The 16,367-nt window shown below is 49.0% G+C and overlaps 1 long non-coding RNA gene across 1 annotated transcript; it reads left to right on the top strand.

Moving 5' to 3' along the window:
• The first annotated feature begins 12,877 nt into the window (after positions 1-12,877).
• Positions 12,878-13,591, top strand: LOC129341086 (uncharacterized). The gene is made up of 3 exons (XR_008598094.1): positions 12,878-12,901; positions 13,069-13,120; positions 13,481-13,591. It is a non-coding gene; the product is annotated as an uncharacterized LOC129341086 (long non-coding RNA).
• The last annotated feature ends 2,776 nt before the right edge of the window (positions 13,592-16,367 follow it).

Consider the following 16,367-nt stretch of genomic DNA (forward strand, 5'->3'; position numbering starts at 1 on the left):
CAAACTTCCATGGCCGAGCGGGGATTCGAACCTGAGGTTCCCAGATCAGTCAAGACACTCCAGTCACTACAGAACTACAGGTCTCAAATGCCATTGATTTCAGGAGGAGAGCTATGCTTCTATTTACCTCTCTCCCCCACTGATTTCAGTCTCTGGGCTGCACACCTAGCATCCCTCCCTAAGGCTTAGTGAGTCCCAGTTAGGGTGGCTGGTGGTGGTCTTAAGGGGACAGAGGTTCAACAGCCTTAAACAGCAACTTCAGCATCCTTTTTCCCTGCAGGGGAAATTTATTTATTTAGAGCAGGATTTGAGTCCAGTGGCACATTAGAGACCAATAAGACTGACTCTCAAAAGCTTCATGCCCTTGAAAAAAGTGCCACTGGACTCAGAGCCACTGCAGACCAATATGGCTGGCTACCTCAGATTGTTTATTTAAAATCTGCCTTTCGTGCTGAGACTCAAGGTGGATTACAGGATGCAAAATAGTGTAGAGAGATGGCATAAGACAACCAATGAACAATGAAGTGGGACAAGAATTACAGGAAGAGAACACCGCAAACAACAAACCAGCTAAGGCAAAATATACTATAAAGGATGCAGAAGGTGGGTTACGAGGTATAAGACAGTTAAAAGACGGCAACGCCAACAGCAGTCATTGCAGTGGACTACAGTCCTGTTCCATCATACAGATGTCCTCCTGGGCTACAGTTCTAATCTCAATTCATTGATTTTTTTCTCTTCCCCCTGTCATGCAACTATGAAACAGCTCTGGCCATAATCAAAGTGCCAGTCCCTGTGTCAGTCATATGGTTTACAGTCTTGGGGAGATGCAGGAGTGGAGATCTTGCATTTGCCAAGGGAAGCCGTTGTCTGCACATCCTGGAGCTTGGATAAGGCCCCTCTCCAGAGGCTGGTTATAAAGAATCACTGTGGTATGTCCAGCAGGATCTGAGTCCAGTGACACCTTAGAAACCAACAAGATTTTCAGGGTGTAAGCTTTCAAGTGTCAGAGCTCTCTTCTTCGGATAGTGTGTCCAGTGCCGGAACAACCAGCACTGAGCTGAGTGGGAAGACCTGTTCCCCCAGGGAAGATTGCATGTGGGAAGAGGAAGGGTTATTGTTCTTTTTGCATCCTGCTTTTCAACCAAAAATTGACCTCTGGGAATCAAAATCTTAACAAAATGATAAAGTCCAATATAAAACATCGCTTAAGGGGAGTTCTCAGCTGAGGAGGCTCTAGGCATACCATAAGGATCCTGTCTGCTTCCGAACAGGCCCATCACAGCTGCTGGGGGGAAATGGGCTCTCAGCAGGAACCAAGTCCAGGCACAATGGAGGAAGGCCTGGCTGCTTCCTGTCTTCTCCCCCCCCCACAGCAGTGGTGGGAGGGGGGTGCTGTCTGCTGCAGCAGGATCCCAGCATAATGGAGGGATGGCAGGCTTCCTGCAACTCTTTCTGATGCCTTCCCCAATGCATGCAGTCTGCCCATGCGATCTATCCCCAACAGTGACATTCTCCATGCAACGGATGGATTGTAGCTGGATTCCGTGCATGCTTACTCAGAAGCAAACCGCGCTATGTTCAGTGGGAACATTGAGGGAGGGAGGGTCATCTCACAATTTGGAAGGGAGCTGGTTTACTCAGAAGTAAGTTCTATTTATTCAGCAGTGCTTACTCACAAAACTGTGTTCTTTGGATAGCACCAAATTCTGCTGACTTTTGGAGCACGGAGGTGGGAGAGATTGGAAAGCTCTTTTGTCTGCTGCTGTAACAGAGTCCTAATGCTTATTGGGGCAGAAACTGAAGCATCCTTTCCACCAAAAAGACAGTCCACGTTCACAGCACATTCCAAGGGAAGCCTGGGATTAGGTTGAATGTCAGAATCCTCATGTTGGTTCAGAGGAATTCTTACCGCTCATTGTGCTGTAAGAATTGTGACTTCCCCCCACAAAAAACCTTAAGGGATGAACAAATAATAAATGCATGTGTGAAGGCCAGCATGAAAGAGACTGTCACGCTGGCTGTGGGATGTGGCTAAATTATGCGTTGCATTTGTTCCCATGTGCCATATATGCACTACCACCATCGTGATGTGACATCTCCCCATGGGTCAGTACTGACTCAGTGCTTGCACCTTTACCTTTACCTACCGTCCCATATATCTGGGGTTTTCTAGTTTTGATCAGAAAAGTGCAAATGAGAGCCAGTTTGGTGTAATGGTGAGAGAATCAGTCTAAGATCTGGGAGATTCGGGTTCAAATCCACCCTTTGCCATGGAAACTCACAGGGTGACCTTAGGCCAGTCACACACACTCAGCCTAACCTACTTTGCATGACTGTTGTGAGTAGGGTTGCCAGGTTTACCAAGTATGGGGTGAGGCCCCAGTCCAGAGACCGATGTTGTACACGAGCTCCAGGGCACTTCTAGATCATGCTGGGAAGGACATCATTCCTGGTGTGGTGCGGAAGTGCTCCAGAGCACGTGGGGGCCACATCTTGAAGCCACTTTCCTTCCTGGCACTGCAGGCCTTCCCTCCTCCTCCAAGCATCCATTGGCTCCTCCTTGCCCCATTTAATTCTTTAGCATTAGGGAATGCACGGCAGCCTCAGCCGGGGAGGGCACTCAGGCTCTTCAGAAAAACCGGATGGAGAGGAATCTGCAGGGCTAAACCGCTGTGTACTGGACAATGCTTTTGTGCATGTACAGCTGAGTGCTTTTCTCTATGCACTGAATAAGCCATTGCATATCGAGGGTTTGTGGGGAAAGAGACTGTGGCTGCCAGAGAGCTGTCAGTCCCATTATAGAAATTAAGCACTAATCTGGATAAATGGGTCTGTCAAGCCAGGTTATTCCCCCCCCCTCTCTCTCACACACACACACTTACTTCCTGATACACATTTAAACACCATCGCCACCAGATTCCTCCAGTTTGCAGACACACAGAAGTACCTTGTGGAATTGTAATGCCTGATGCTTTTGGCTTTCCACCTGCTACAATGTAAATCATAGACCTGTAAGGGACCCCAAGGGTCATTTAGTCCAATGCCCTACATTAGGCAGCAAATTCACAGCTACCCTCCGCTCCCCCCTTCTCAATGACCAGAGGAAGAGAAGAAACCTCCAAGATCCCCCGCCAGCCTGGTCTGGAAGAAAAATTCCTTGATGACCCCAAAGTGGCAATGGGCCTTACCCTGAGCATATAAGAAAGGGCATAAGACCCTAGCACCAGCTCATCCAGAAGGAGGAGAGCCTTTTAACCATCAAACTTGCAAATAAACATACAAAGAGCCCCAGTTGTTTAAAAGGGAAGTTTGTTAATGGAACAGGGAACAGAAGAGCTGCATCATCGGAAGTTTCTCTGAGAGGGGAAAGCAGATCCTTACACCCGCCTTCTTCAAGAAGCTGGAAGCAAACTCCTCTGTTAGCAGGGACAAGCTGAAGGGCTTTTAAAGTAGGCATGCTCAGTCCCCAGGCCGTTTGGTTCCTATCTTGCTTGAAAGTTACAGTCAACGAAGTGATTGTTTGATGAGCTGCTTCAATGCAGCTGAACAAATTCAGATGCATCTAGTTTATATAATTACACTGCTTTCTTAGATAATTAGAATGCTTTCTCAGAGTCTCTGTCACCTGTCTGCTGCCATCATTTTCAGTTTTAAAAATGCACATGGTAAGGGGAGAGGAATCCATCTGAGATTTTTAAAATGAGACTTACTACTTAGGTGTACCTTGGTGTCTGCCCATGAACTTAATTAATCTTGCAATTCCTTCTTGTGATTGCTTCTTAAATCGTTGCCACTGTTTGCACAGGTACAAAAAACAGGCAATTCATTCTCTCCAATGTTGGTCAATTAAAGCATCCAACTGCGCAGGTGCAAAGAGGAAATGGAAAGCAGGTGATTTCTGTGCTTTAGAACTCAAGTCAGTCAATTTAATGACCTGGCCATGACCAACCACAAGCTGCTGCTTCCCGGCACTGGTAGCACAAGCACCTACCACACAGGTACAAAGCTATTCGATGCGATGCTATGCTTGAGTTGAACTTCTCTAGGGAACGTTTAGGTGATCCAGTCAGGAGCTAATCTTTGTGTCCATCCAAGTTCTCAACACGTCTAATTTTACGGCATGAGAGAAGCCGCTTGCTGTGCCTCACTGTAATTCCCAACAGTGTGCCTTATGGCAAGTTACTGCAGTTTCCCAGGCCTCTGATTCAGCAATTTACACACTGCTTTTGAGGAACAGCTAGCTGCTGCTTTTAGCTAAAGGATAGAGGAGGTGCTAGGCCCCAACTACTGGGAGGAATAAGAGAAGTGTTCTGTTGTTGATGGCACCAGTCTAAATATTGCCATGGATTTTCCAGCACTTTTTGAAATAAACAGTCCCTTTTTAACAGCAAAGGGATCTCAGCCTGTGTCTGCTCTGCCCCCTCCCCTCTGTAGTACACTACCTTCCTCTTTTAGAGCTTCAGAAGTTGGAAGATATGGGGAATGCTGGGCTTCTGAGAGCTCCACTGATCCCATCCTGTTACAGGAAGTTTGCCTGTTTGGGAAGGAATCATCACACACTCACACTAAAGGACCGGGTTTGCAGTTTGGGCAGCATCAGTAAATTGCAATGCATGTCTACAGGCCTCTCTCTCTCTCTCTCTCTCACACACACACACACACACACACACACACACGCATGCACGCACGCACCCCAAGACCTTCATCCCATTCTTGCCATTTTAGTCAACACCAGTTCCACCTTTGTCACCAACAACAACCTGCTCCCTGTTCCTTGCTGTGTGCCGTTCTGCTCTGCAATCTTCACTCTGCAACATCTTGCAATTGGGATGCCCAATAGCAGTGCCAGATTACAATTGGGAGGTGCTCACCATTGACCCTGCCATTTCCTCCTCGGTCAGGGAGTCACGCCATCTCAACCTGCACCCTATCTACATCACTCCGGCTGGGTTCTGTTCCTTGGGAGACTGGGCCAGAATCGAACAGGCATGTGTGTATCTGTTCTTTGAGAGTCTATTCTCAATCAGTGAATACACCAGACTTACAAATGTACATTTGTCTCTGTAAAAGTGTTAAGAAAATACAGTCCTGTTCTTTAATCTATTGTCCAGGCCTGCCCTTTGTATTTGAGCAGTCAAGGATAGAAATCTACCAATTTCAAAAACCGTCTGTCAATGCCTTTAAACGGTTGCGTGATTTGTTTCTTAAAGACTTTCCCCGGCTCCTTTCCTTTGTCAGTTTTTTTCCCCTTTCCCCATTAGCTTTGTCCCAGGCAGAATACGCCTGCTAGAATTCCATTGTAGGAAGTCACTTTTTTTTTTCTGGCGCCGTCAAAACATAGTTCCTTTGATATTCCAGAAATGAGAGAAATATCAGGGAGATAAAGCGGGGGGGGGGGGGATTTAGTGGCATTTGGAAAGCCGAAACAAAGCTCTCTGAAGAAGATGAGGCAACAGACCATTTCCCAAGATATCACAATTAAACCACTTGGCCAGTTCCTGCTTGTTACTCTAGGCTGTATGGGCAGGATTCACCAATGGCCACAGCAACACTTCTGTGTTTAGCCAATGAAAGCATTTCCCTTTTGCACATCGGTGGGATGCCAAGATCTGGATAACAGACTGGAGCCAAACATTCTCTCGGCCCTCCAGGCTCTTAATTTCAATGTGGCCTTGCTGAATATTCCTTAGTTAGATAGTGGCCACCATACAAAACCCCTTATACTGTCTGGCCGTGGATCTCCAAGGTCTTTTGTTGCCTGCAGTATTTTGACTAGTGATGCCAGGGCTTCAGCATCTGATCTGCCACCGACCTAAGGACTCTCCAGGTTAAATTGTCTCCATCATACTGGGCTTGAATCATTGCAGAAGAGGAGCCACTGGCAATTACATGCTATTGTCTGGACGGACTTCACTTCTCTTCCGTACAAAAAGGACCTTGACTGAGATTGTTGAATTGCAACTGATAACGAAGCTCAAGACAATGCATCCACCTGGACTGAACTGAGACACAGGCTTCCTGTCTCATTACCAATGCTAATTTCTCCACACCCACTACCCCTCTGCATACCCCACCCCATTAAATCACACCTGCCATTGTCACTCACTGACTATTATCATTCGGCTTCTTCAATCATTCCACTCTCCAAGATATAAGGACAGATGGACTCACATTCTAGCTGTATCTGAAGAAGTGAGTTGTGGCTCACGAAAGCTCATACCCTACCACAAATTTTGTTACATCTTATAGGTGCTACTAGACTCTTGCTCTCTTTAATTTAGCTGATTGGTGAGCTAAAGAGACTCTGCAGCTCTAAGTGACGTTGCTTAGATAGAGTCAGCAGTTTTTAAGGTTAAACAGGATCTATAAACTTTTTTGTCACTGGTCCTCGCTGGGCTGGCAGCTGCAATACCACATTCTGGCCATTAGTGGTAGTGGTGATGCAAGGCAGCAGCTTTGAGCCTGGCCAGCCACTCTCTTTACCTGCTACACTGATAGTTGCACTGGCTAGTAGTAAATACTGCATTTAAAATAAGAATACTGTGAACATCTCTGGTTCTCATTCAGGTTTTCTTACACAGTTTTTAAAATTAATCTTTGAAAAAGGTCAATGTGGACCCATCCATGCCTTATCTCTTATTGGTAGGGTTGCCAGCTGCAAGTTGGGAAATTCCTGGAGATCTTGGAGGTGAAACCTGGAGAAAGTGGGGTTTGAGAAGGGAAAGGACCTCGGCATGGCATAATTCCAGGAAGAGGCCCTGAGTCACAAAGGGATCACCAGCGATGGAAAAACATTTGCCAAGGGATCTTGTTCCTCGCCCAGGACTCCCCCGAGCCAACAGATGGGATGGAGTTGAGAGGGGAGGATCGTTTGGATTACCTCAGTGAACAGCTCCAGGTGATGAGATATGACTTGTTGGCATTAACGGGACTTACCCAGGGCTGGATAAGAAGCGCAAGGGATGCCCAATGTACCCTAGTCCCGGCAGATTTACAAGTAACGGGGGACCCTGGAATACCCCCTGGAAATGCTGCAGAGTGCAGTGGGTTTACAATTGACCCACTAAATTGGTGGGAAGCGGGAGCTGCAGCTGGGCCAAGCAACCAGAAATGGGGCCAGATGCTGCAGCTCCCCATGCTATAGGTGGTGACAGCACAATTGGTGTTGGGGGATGTACAAATACAGGGGGGCCTGGGATTAACCCCTGGCAACTGGCAAAGTCCCCAGGAGTACATAAGCAATGATGGTACCTACACCCTGGACTGGAGTGCAGCCGGGCCATCAGTCCCATTTGGAGGCCAGATGCCGCAACCAAGAGAGGTGGGAGAAAAGTACCAGATCCTCAAAGCCCAATGATAGCATGTGAGGTTGAAAATAGAACCCAAGTAGTAAAGCTTGTAAGAATGCAACAACCTTCAGGGTCAAGAAGACCCACCACTGCAGACAGGAGTTGCATCCTGCTTGGTTCAAAAGCCCCTATCTCCATGCTTGGAAGAGAAGCACGATGGAGACAAGGACTATGTCTAAATTATGGGGGCATGGGACATTTTGCAGTGCAATGCCCCAGAAAGCTGGTGCAGGGGGGAAAGAGCCAAATTCTACCCAAACCCACAAGCCCCCTTAAACCGCTGGGTCAGACCCGGGGTTTGAAACGTGGGAAACCAGAGACCAGCTTGGATGCCGATGAGGGTCCTGGATATATTGAGGAACCCACACAAAAAAGAAGTGGAAGAGGATTCTACCTCACCGTCGGGAAACGAGACAGAGCTGCCGTAAAAAGGCCCCGCCGGCAGGTCCAAAAGGGATCTGAACCACCAAAGGTGAGAGAAAGAGGGGCCATACTGTTTATGCCCGTGACATTACTAAATCCGAAAAAGGGAAGCCATGTGGGGGTGCAAGCTTTAATAGACTCTGGATGTTCACGGGATTTAATATCGCCAGCTTTAGTTAATGGACTGGGCTTAGAAATAACTGAATTCAAAGAATCTATAGTATTTGAACAAATGGATGGGTCTAATATGCACCCCGCACAACATAAACAGCACCCACTCCTAAGGGCATGGGAGACCATTGGGAGAATCGGACGTATATAGTCAGTGATGTAGCCAAATATCCCTTGGTACTGGGAAGTTGGAGGCTATGGAGCCATGACCCGTACATCAAATGGTCCACCGAGATGGTGGTCTTTAAAGGTGAATGTTGTGCAAAGCATGCATGGACTAAAGTGTGGGGTAAGGAGGCACCCTCCCCATTACAGACTGTACTGTTAACCACAGAAGAGGAATAAAAAGTCATTTACCCAAGAACCCGTGTCTTGCTACAATGATCCAGGGATCTGTCTGCCATATCATGTCATCCATAATCTGACACCACGCCCCAAAGTAGCCATTTTCTCCAAGTGAACTGATCTCTGTGGCCTGGAGACCAGTTGTAATTCCGGGAGATCTCCAGCCACTACTTGGAGGCTGGCAACCCTACTTATTGGTAAGTAAAGGTAAAGGCAAGCACTGAGTCATTACTGACCCACGGGGGGACATCGCATCACGACATTTTCTTGGCAGACTTTTTACAGGGTGGTTTGCCATTGCCTTCCCCAGTCATCTACACTCAGTAAGTATCGGTAAGTAAGTATTACAAAAAACAGCATAATCACTAGTTGTCTCTTTCCTGTCTTAGACTCTCTTGCAAAGCAGCACGAGAGGGACAGTACGGTATAGTGGCTAGGGTGCTCAACTGGGGAGACCAAGGTTCTAATTCCTCCAGCGCCCTCTGTACAGTATGCTGCTGAGTAGCCTTGGGCCAATCACTTTCATTCATCTTAAATTATAAAATGGGAAAGTGAGATGCCCTCTGACCTCCTTTGAGGGAGGGCAGGATAAAGATTAGAGAGAGAGAGATGAAGGACAAACACAACAAGAGTGTCAATCAGTTGTGTCCTTTACTGCATTGTTACATTGTGACACCTAGCAGGCTTGGCTCTTTCCACCCCTCATTCCCTAGCTGCTAGACAGGGGAGGCAGAGAGTGCCCTCAAGTCATAGCTGACCTATGGTGACCCCTGGTGGGGTTTTCACGGCAAGAGACTATCAGAAGTGGTATGCCATTGCCTGTCTCTGCAACCCTGGACTTCATTGGAGGACTCCCATCCAGTTACTAACCAAGGCCAACCCTGCTTAGCTTCTGAGATCTGATGAGGTCAGGCTCACCAGGGCTATCCAGGTCAGGGCCTACTAAAGAGTAATAAGTTCCAAATGTATCCAGGATGCAGAATGAATGAGAAGGTAGAATTCTGCACCATACCCCTTCATACTGCAGGTGATGATGTCATGTTTCTAGTCTTTCCAGAGGTGACCAGGGCTTTTTTTCAGCGTGAACACAGTGGAACGGAGTTCCGGAACCTCTTGAAAATGGTCACATGGGCTGGTGGACCCGCCCCCTGATCTCCAGACAGAGGGGACTTGAGATTGCCCTCCGCGCTGTGTGGTGTGGAGGGCAATCTCAACTCCCCTGTGTCTGGAGATCAGGGGGCGGGGCCACCAGCCCATGTGACCATTTTCTCCAAGGGCAACCCACTGAGTTCCACCACCTCTTTCCCCAGAAAAAAAGCCCTGGAGGTGACAATGGTGCACAGTGAAATCTTACTATCAAGGATACCTATAGACGGGCAATAAGGCTGCCTTGCGAAAGCAATGGTGCAAAATAAGCCAGGAAATGTGATTAAATTGTACTCTAAGCACTTTATATAACTTCACTTTCATGTGTATCCAGGGCTTGTCCATTTCTAAAAGGCAGATTTTTTAAAAAAGTTGGCTAACAGAGTTGCCTCATGGTTAAAAAGTGTGAAAAGTTGACGGTGGCAACATGAGTCAGAAGTACCTCGCTCTGCCGGGTTAAGACACTCTGTCCTAGTTCTCATTGAGGTGCCTCACATGGTCCAGCCCAGACACAGCAAGTGTGGGCTTATTTGATAGAAGTCTCTTCTAGAGGAAAAGGAATCCTTGCATGCAGAAAACTAACATGCCAGAACCCTTTTATGGATACAGTGGATTTCTATATGTGGGGTATTTGCACCCAGCAGAGCTCTCAGTCACTCTGAATACTGCAGTCCACATAGGTCTGCCTTGAAAACTAGCCCTTGGTCACATGAAACACAATCTATTTTTTTAACCATCAAGCAGGAAGCTGCTCAAAAGTAAGAGCTGTTTCTGGCAAAGAAAACATCAACCCTTTCCCTCAGGGAGTGTGAAGGAATTGTGAAAAAGCAGCCGCTTGTCTCTTTCAGTGTGCCTGCAACGTTCCTCTGGCACACCCATACACTCTTTGGGTTCCTTTTCCTTCCATGAAATATTATCTTATCACAAGGGAACAGTGTAAAAAGAGGCATAATACAATGTGCACACAGGGGGTGTTCTTTATCCCCAGTTGTGCTTAATTTTTCAAAATTTACATACAACATTTATCAAGAGGATAAACTCCCTGATCTACAGTTTCTAACTTATCAGCAAAAAAATTTGGAAAATTTTAATACACAATTTATCCAGATCAATTGCTGGAAATTTATGTTTTTATTTTATATTTATAGAAGTTGGGGGTATATTTATGGGTATGCAAACAGAGATTGTTCTTCAATTTTTTTAAAAGCAAAAAGCCACAGCTGCATTTTTCCTCAGCATACATTCTTATTCTGTATAGTTTTCTGATATTTGCTGATGCCAGTCTTGAGAAATTACTGCCTTAATCCATGGAAAATAAATCTATCAATGGCTATGAACTACGCTGAGTCAATGGAACTTCCAGCTTCAGAAACAGCGTACATCTGAACAAAAGTCGCTGGTGAAGGCAACAACCGGAAGACGTTTTTGTGCCCTGCTTGCAGGATTCGTTGGAGGCATCTAATTGGCCACAGTGTGGGCAAATGGGATAGTAAACTAGATAGATCTTAGGTTCTTCTGCCGGGGGGCAGGGGGGGCGGTCTTTAAAAAATATTGTTTGTGCAAGAACTCACAGTGGTGTCCATGGTCCCTAAAAATTAAATTTTGGGGGGCACAGGTGTGTCCTTCTCCTGTACCTTAACGGCCTACAAGCCATACGTTGGAGTATTTTATGAGTAATTTATAACTGCATAGAGAAATATGGCTAAATCACACACTTTTTTATCTCGCCTGACAGTAAGACCTTTCACTTCTGTTGTTCTGAAACGTTCTGTAGCCAGTCAGTCCAGGGAGTAATATATTGATTACAGAGTGAGATAAAATAGGGACAACTAAAAAGAATATGGGCAATGGGATCAACTTGATCTTTACAATAAGTACAAAAGCGTTTCTCAGGGGGGGCGGGTTCTACTAAAACAGCCCTTCATCTCAGTGGAAAGTAACACATTGCATCTAAGTAATAGGAAACAGCAACGATATTTTGGAACTGTTAGATAAAAGAAATATTTAGAGAACTCAAACATTTTCTGATAAGTGGAAATAGGGAAGCATTTCTGATTAGCTTGAAGTTTTAGCATAGCCCAATCTTTTTTAAGTAATTGATTTTGTTCAGTTAACAAGATTTTTTTTTCCAGCAAGTCCCTAAAATTTAGATTCAGGTTTAATATTGCAAGCTTTGAATCAATTGGGCTGAGTTCCCAATGAGAATTCAGCTATTACTAATTGCAGTAAGGATAGTAGAGTATTAGATTCATGGAGTGATAATCTGAACTTGATAGGACAGTATAATGCTAATGCTGAAATCTGGGGGACCCCGAGTTCTAGATGCACCACGGTTGAAGGAATACTGGGAGAAAGAGAAAGGATCTTACAGAAGAAAGTTTGCTGGAACTTATCAAGAGGATTCAGTTGTCCATTGATCCAGATCGGGGCAACACAGAGCAATTTAGAAAGAATGATGGCCTTACATAACTTTAACAAAAGCAGGATAAGTTGTTCACTTTGGTATAAAAAAATTAAGACTGATTAATGTCATTTGGGTCTTTCTTATGACAGAATTTATATGGGAGTTCCAGGATAAATCATAACTAAACATAACACCAAGATATTTAAACTAACTTCTTCAATAGTTTCTCCATAAATTTACCAGGGATATTCCTTCAAATGTTTCACTTGGAGGATCTCAAGATCTTTGTTTTGGCAAAGTTAATTGTCAACAACTGAGCACAAAAGACACAGAATCATCATGAGTCTCTTCAATCCAATTGGGGTTTGGTTGAGGAGAATGGGCAGCCCAATCCTAAGAAGGGCACGGAAAGTGAACAGGAACCGAACTAAGGCTTGCGAGGGCGCATCTAGCCCGTACGCCCGCGTAAGTGGCCTTCCGCCCGCGCTGGGACGTGGCGCTGGCCCGCCGGCGGGCCAGCACCGGTGCAAGCCACAGGCGCCCGGGCGGCGGCGCAGAAGTGGCGTAGAGCCCTACGCCGACGCAGGGGGGGGCGGGGAGCAAGGCAGGGTCAGAGTTAGTCCGCTCCCTAAGCTCCTCCAGAAGCGGGAACGCCCACAGCGGCGCAAAAAAGCTACGCCACGGAAAAAGAAGGCGTAGCCCATAGGCGTCCATGGAACGGCGAAAAATCAGCCCCCTCTCTGAGCGCCTCGCCCCGCCCCTATGGCCCGAAGGAGCATAGGATGAGAACTATCCCGGGGACCAATCAGCGTGCGCGCCCGGCGTGGACGAGCCCCCCTCTCTGCACCCAATCACCTGCGACCGCGCCCTACAAAACATCCGGCCAGCGCCGCCCAAACCCCCAGGTAAGTGAGCACTCGGCCGGAGGCTCTGCCCGTCTGCTGAGTGGCATTGCCCCTTTGAAAACCGAAACGGGCTGAGGGCATTCACATTGGCAGGCGCAGAATGCACTCCGGGGACTTTGCGAAAAACTGGGGGAACTTCGCATAAAGGGGAAGAGGTGCAAATGTCTGCCTAACTCTCTTTCTACCGTGATAGAAAGAATGACTCCACAGCTAACTGATGCATGCTAGTTGCTTCTAACTAAGCACAAACAAACTAACCCTTCCGTGGCAGAAGGGAATGACACTTTGCAAATTAACCGCATGCTCTCCCGTTTCCTTGCAGGTGCCCTGACTCTGGCACTCCCACCTGGTGATGACCGACGGAGCGCTGACAGGTAAGGAGGAGGTGGGGGGGCATTCCGCAAATTAGTGCAAACCGCCCATTCACCTGAACCCACCCGCTCACTTGCCGCTTTGGGTGAGGCCCAGCAGGGGTGGGGGGCAACCATGGCTGCCCCTGGCTGCCTCAGAGGCAGGCGCCTCGAAAACCACATGTGGCCAGGTGTTTGTTGTGACCAGCTCATTCTCTCCCTTAAAGGTAAAGGCTTGCCAAGGCCGAGTGCATCCTCACCAGACCGTCATGCATCAGCTGCTGCCCTCGACCATGTGCAACCCCCCCCCCCGGATGGCGGAGTGTGGGGCTTGCCTTGCCAGTGGAATGAGGCAAAGCCCACACGTGTCTTTTTCCCCCACAGGCACGTCCAGGGCATGGCTGCTCCCCCGCGCCCCGCCCTCCCCAAACATCTCTGACGGACGGTTGGCTGCAGCCCAGGAAGCACCGTCGCGCCGCGGCCTGCATCCCAGCCCCGCCCCTCCGAGCGGGAAGGAGGGCTGTGTGGAATGCTCCGGCTCCCTCGCCAGCCTAAACGCAAGCCCGCTCTTTCCAGTGCAATAAAACGAGATGTACAACAACTGTTTTCTGTGTCTGCGAGTCTGACTTCGTCCTCCGCCCCTCCCCCAACACTCCCGTCACATCTCCCCACCTGCACATTGCCACAAATGTATCCGACACACCCCGTCTTGCCTCCCCGCCCCCTCCCTCCCTCCTCCCCCCCTCCTCCTCTGTATTTGACCAGTGTCTGTACCACCCATCTGCCGAAGAGAACTTGATTCTCAGAAGCCTGTGCCACAATAAAATTGGATAGTTGTAAAGGTGCTACGGGACCCTTTTTGAATTCGCTACCACAGGCTAACACGGCTAACCCCCCTGTATCTATGGCCAGGTAGAGGGTTGGGGCGGGGCATGTGAGCGGGGATCCCCGGTGGGGAGAGTAGCTGGCACACGATAAGCCAGGGAGAGGGTGGTGCGAGCTGCAGCTGCAAGGGGGCGGGAGATGGCAGGGCAAATGGTCCGCTCGCTGGAACCCTAGCCCCCACCAATGGAGAATCCAGGGTGGTGGCAGGTGGATGCCATATCCCGGGCAGGAGGTCTCGCGCGCCTGGGGAGGGTCGCCCCCATCGCAGCCGCAGCCCCAGCAACACAGTCCCATGAGCGGCCGCCTCCCAGAGTGGGTCCAGCCCCTCGGGCGTCTGCAGCAGCCCCATTGGTCATTCCAACACCTTCCACCCCAGGGCGTCCTGCCTCGCATCCAATCCCGTGGAGCAGTTGCCAGCCTCCCACGCCAACAGGCCATGGTTGTTGGGAGGGGTGGGGTGTGCCTCTCAAGTCCGTGCCGAAGCCCTGCTCGGGCGGCTCGTCGCCATCCTCGACCCTCCGGCCCCACCCGCTGCAGCAGCTCCACCCGCCCCAGAGGCACCCCTCCCTCGGGCCCAGTTGCGTGCGAGAGGCCGGGCCCGTGGACGGCCAAGGGGGTCCGGCCGCCGGCCTCGCCGGTGACCGCCGCTGCCGCCTTGGGGGTGGGGTGGGGTGTTTTGCTGCACAGGCGGCTCTCCTACACGCCTCCCCTTCCTCACGTCTGCTGGGGGAGGTGGGATGATATAATAATAAAGGCTGATTTCTGTGCAATGGGTGTCTGTGTTCTTTGCCTTGGGATGGGGACGAGGGGGCAGGCCCGCTGTGTCTGCCTCTTGGTGGCGGCCTCAGGCCAGCCCTCCCCTTCGGCGCCACTTGGGGGCTGTCCCCTGCTGCCAGAGACTGGCTGCTGCCCTGGATTCCTCATGGCAGGGCGCCTGCCAGTCCCATGCCAACCTCTCTGGACGCGGCCGCCAGGGACTTGGTGCTACATTGGGCAAACGGGGGAAAGGCTTCTCAGACTACGCCCACCCCTCTCCTTCCCGACTGCGAGCCCCGCCCGACACACGAGCCGAGGCAGTCTGCCAGCATGGGCGCGGTTTGCCTGCTGCTCTGGGGCCTGGCCGGGATCGCGTGCTGCCCATAGGCTGCGCCTTTCCTGGCCCCTCCCCCTGACGCTTGTCAGGAACAGCGCCCTTTGGCTGCGCCTGGCGGCGGCCGTGGATCAGACCCGCCCACAACACTTTCTGGTTCTCCAAAATTGCATCTCTGCGCCGCTGCGGGCGCCGCTGCGGCCACACTTTGCTGGCACAGGATCCGGCCCGGCGGCGCTGCCACACCACCAGTGCAGCCGCGTCGGCGTTGGGGCCGGCCATAGGATTGCGCTGTTAATCATTGGCATATAAAAGCATTGGCAAAGGATGATTTGCTAATTATGGTACATGAGTGTTATTTTGCAAATTTGGGAAGCAGTTATTTATATATAAGTTGAATAAGTGTGGAGCTAAGACAAATCCTTGCCATACACCTTTTTCAGTTCTTATTAATCTCAGAGACGAATTCATATTAAAAGTTTTTAACTGTAGAGCATTCCCAGTATATACATTTTTTATCAGGGCCAATAACTGCATAGGAATAGAGGTGTTCAACTTATCCCACAGGGATGCATGCAGACATAAATGCTAATGCATCATATCTCCCCCTCCCACAATAAATAGTCCAGATTGTAAAGGCTGCTGAATGTCTTTTAAGTTGCAGATATTCTATAAGGTCAACCAATTCCCTAGAGCAATTAAAAGCAAAATGTCTTAAACATTTTTTTAAAAGAGTTATGGTCCATTTGGAACACACCCTGTTTCTCAGAAGTCAGAACACAGTCAATGCAGATGAACCTTCTGCAATTCTAACGTAATGGAGAGGAGGCCTAGAGTTGCCAATTCTGGGTTGAGAAATTCCTGGAGATTTGGAAATAGAGCTTGGGGAGGTCAGAGTTTGGGGAGGGGAGGTAACTCAGTGGGGAAGTGCTACTCTAGAGTCTGCGCTCTGAAGATACTGTTTCTTCCAGAGGAAATGATCTCTGTGGTCTGGAGATCAGTTGTAATTCCAGGAGTCCATAGAGTCCACCCTCTAAAGGAGGGAAACTGATCTCTTTTGCCTGGAGATCAGTTGTAATCCTGGGAGATAGCCAGGCCTCACCTGGAGGCTGGCAAACATAGGCTCATAGATCCTCAGTTGTGCTGGTCCCTGACACTGGCCTTGGATGGCTGAGTGGGGGGTCTGAGCCTGGAGTCCCCAGTCCTCAACCCCTAACAGGCTCCCCTTTTCTCTCTTATGTCAATAGCAGCCCAGAGTAAAGATCAAATAAACCAGGACATGGCTGTTCCGGATCT

The sequence above is a fragment of the Eublepharis macularius genome, chromosome 13 (assembly GCF_028583425.1).
Source record: "Eublepharis macularius isolate TG4126 chromosome 13, MPM_Emac_v1.0, whole genome shotgun sequence".
In the NCBI taxonomy this organism is placed as follows: domain Eukaryota; kingdom Metazoa; phylum Chordata; class Lepidosauria; order Squamata; family Eublepharidae; genus Eublepharis; species Eublepharis macularius.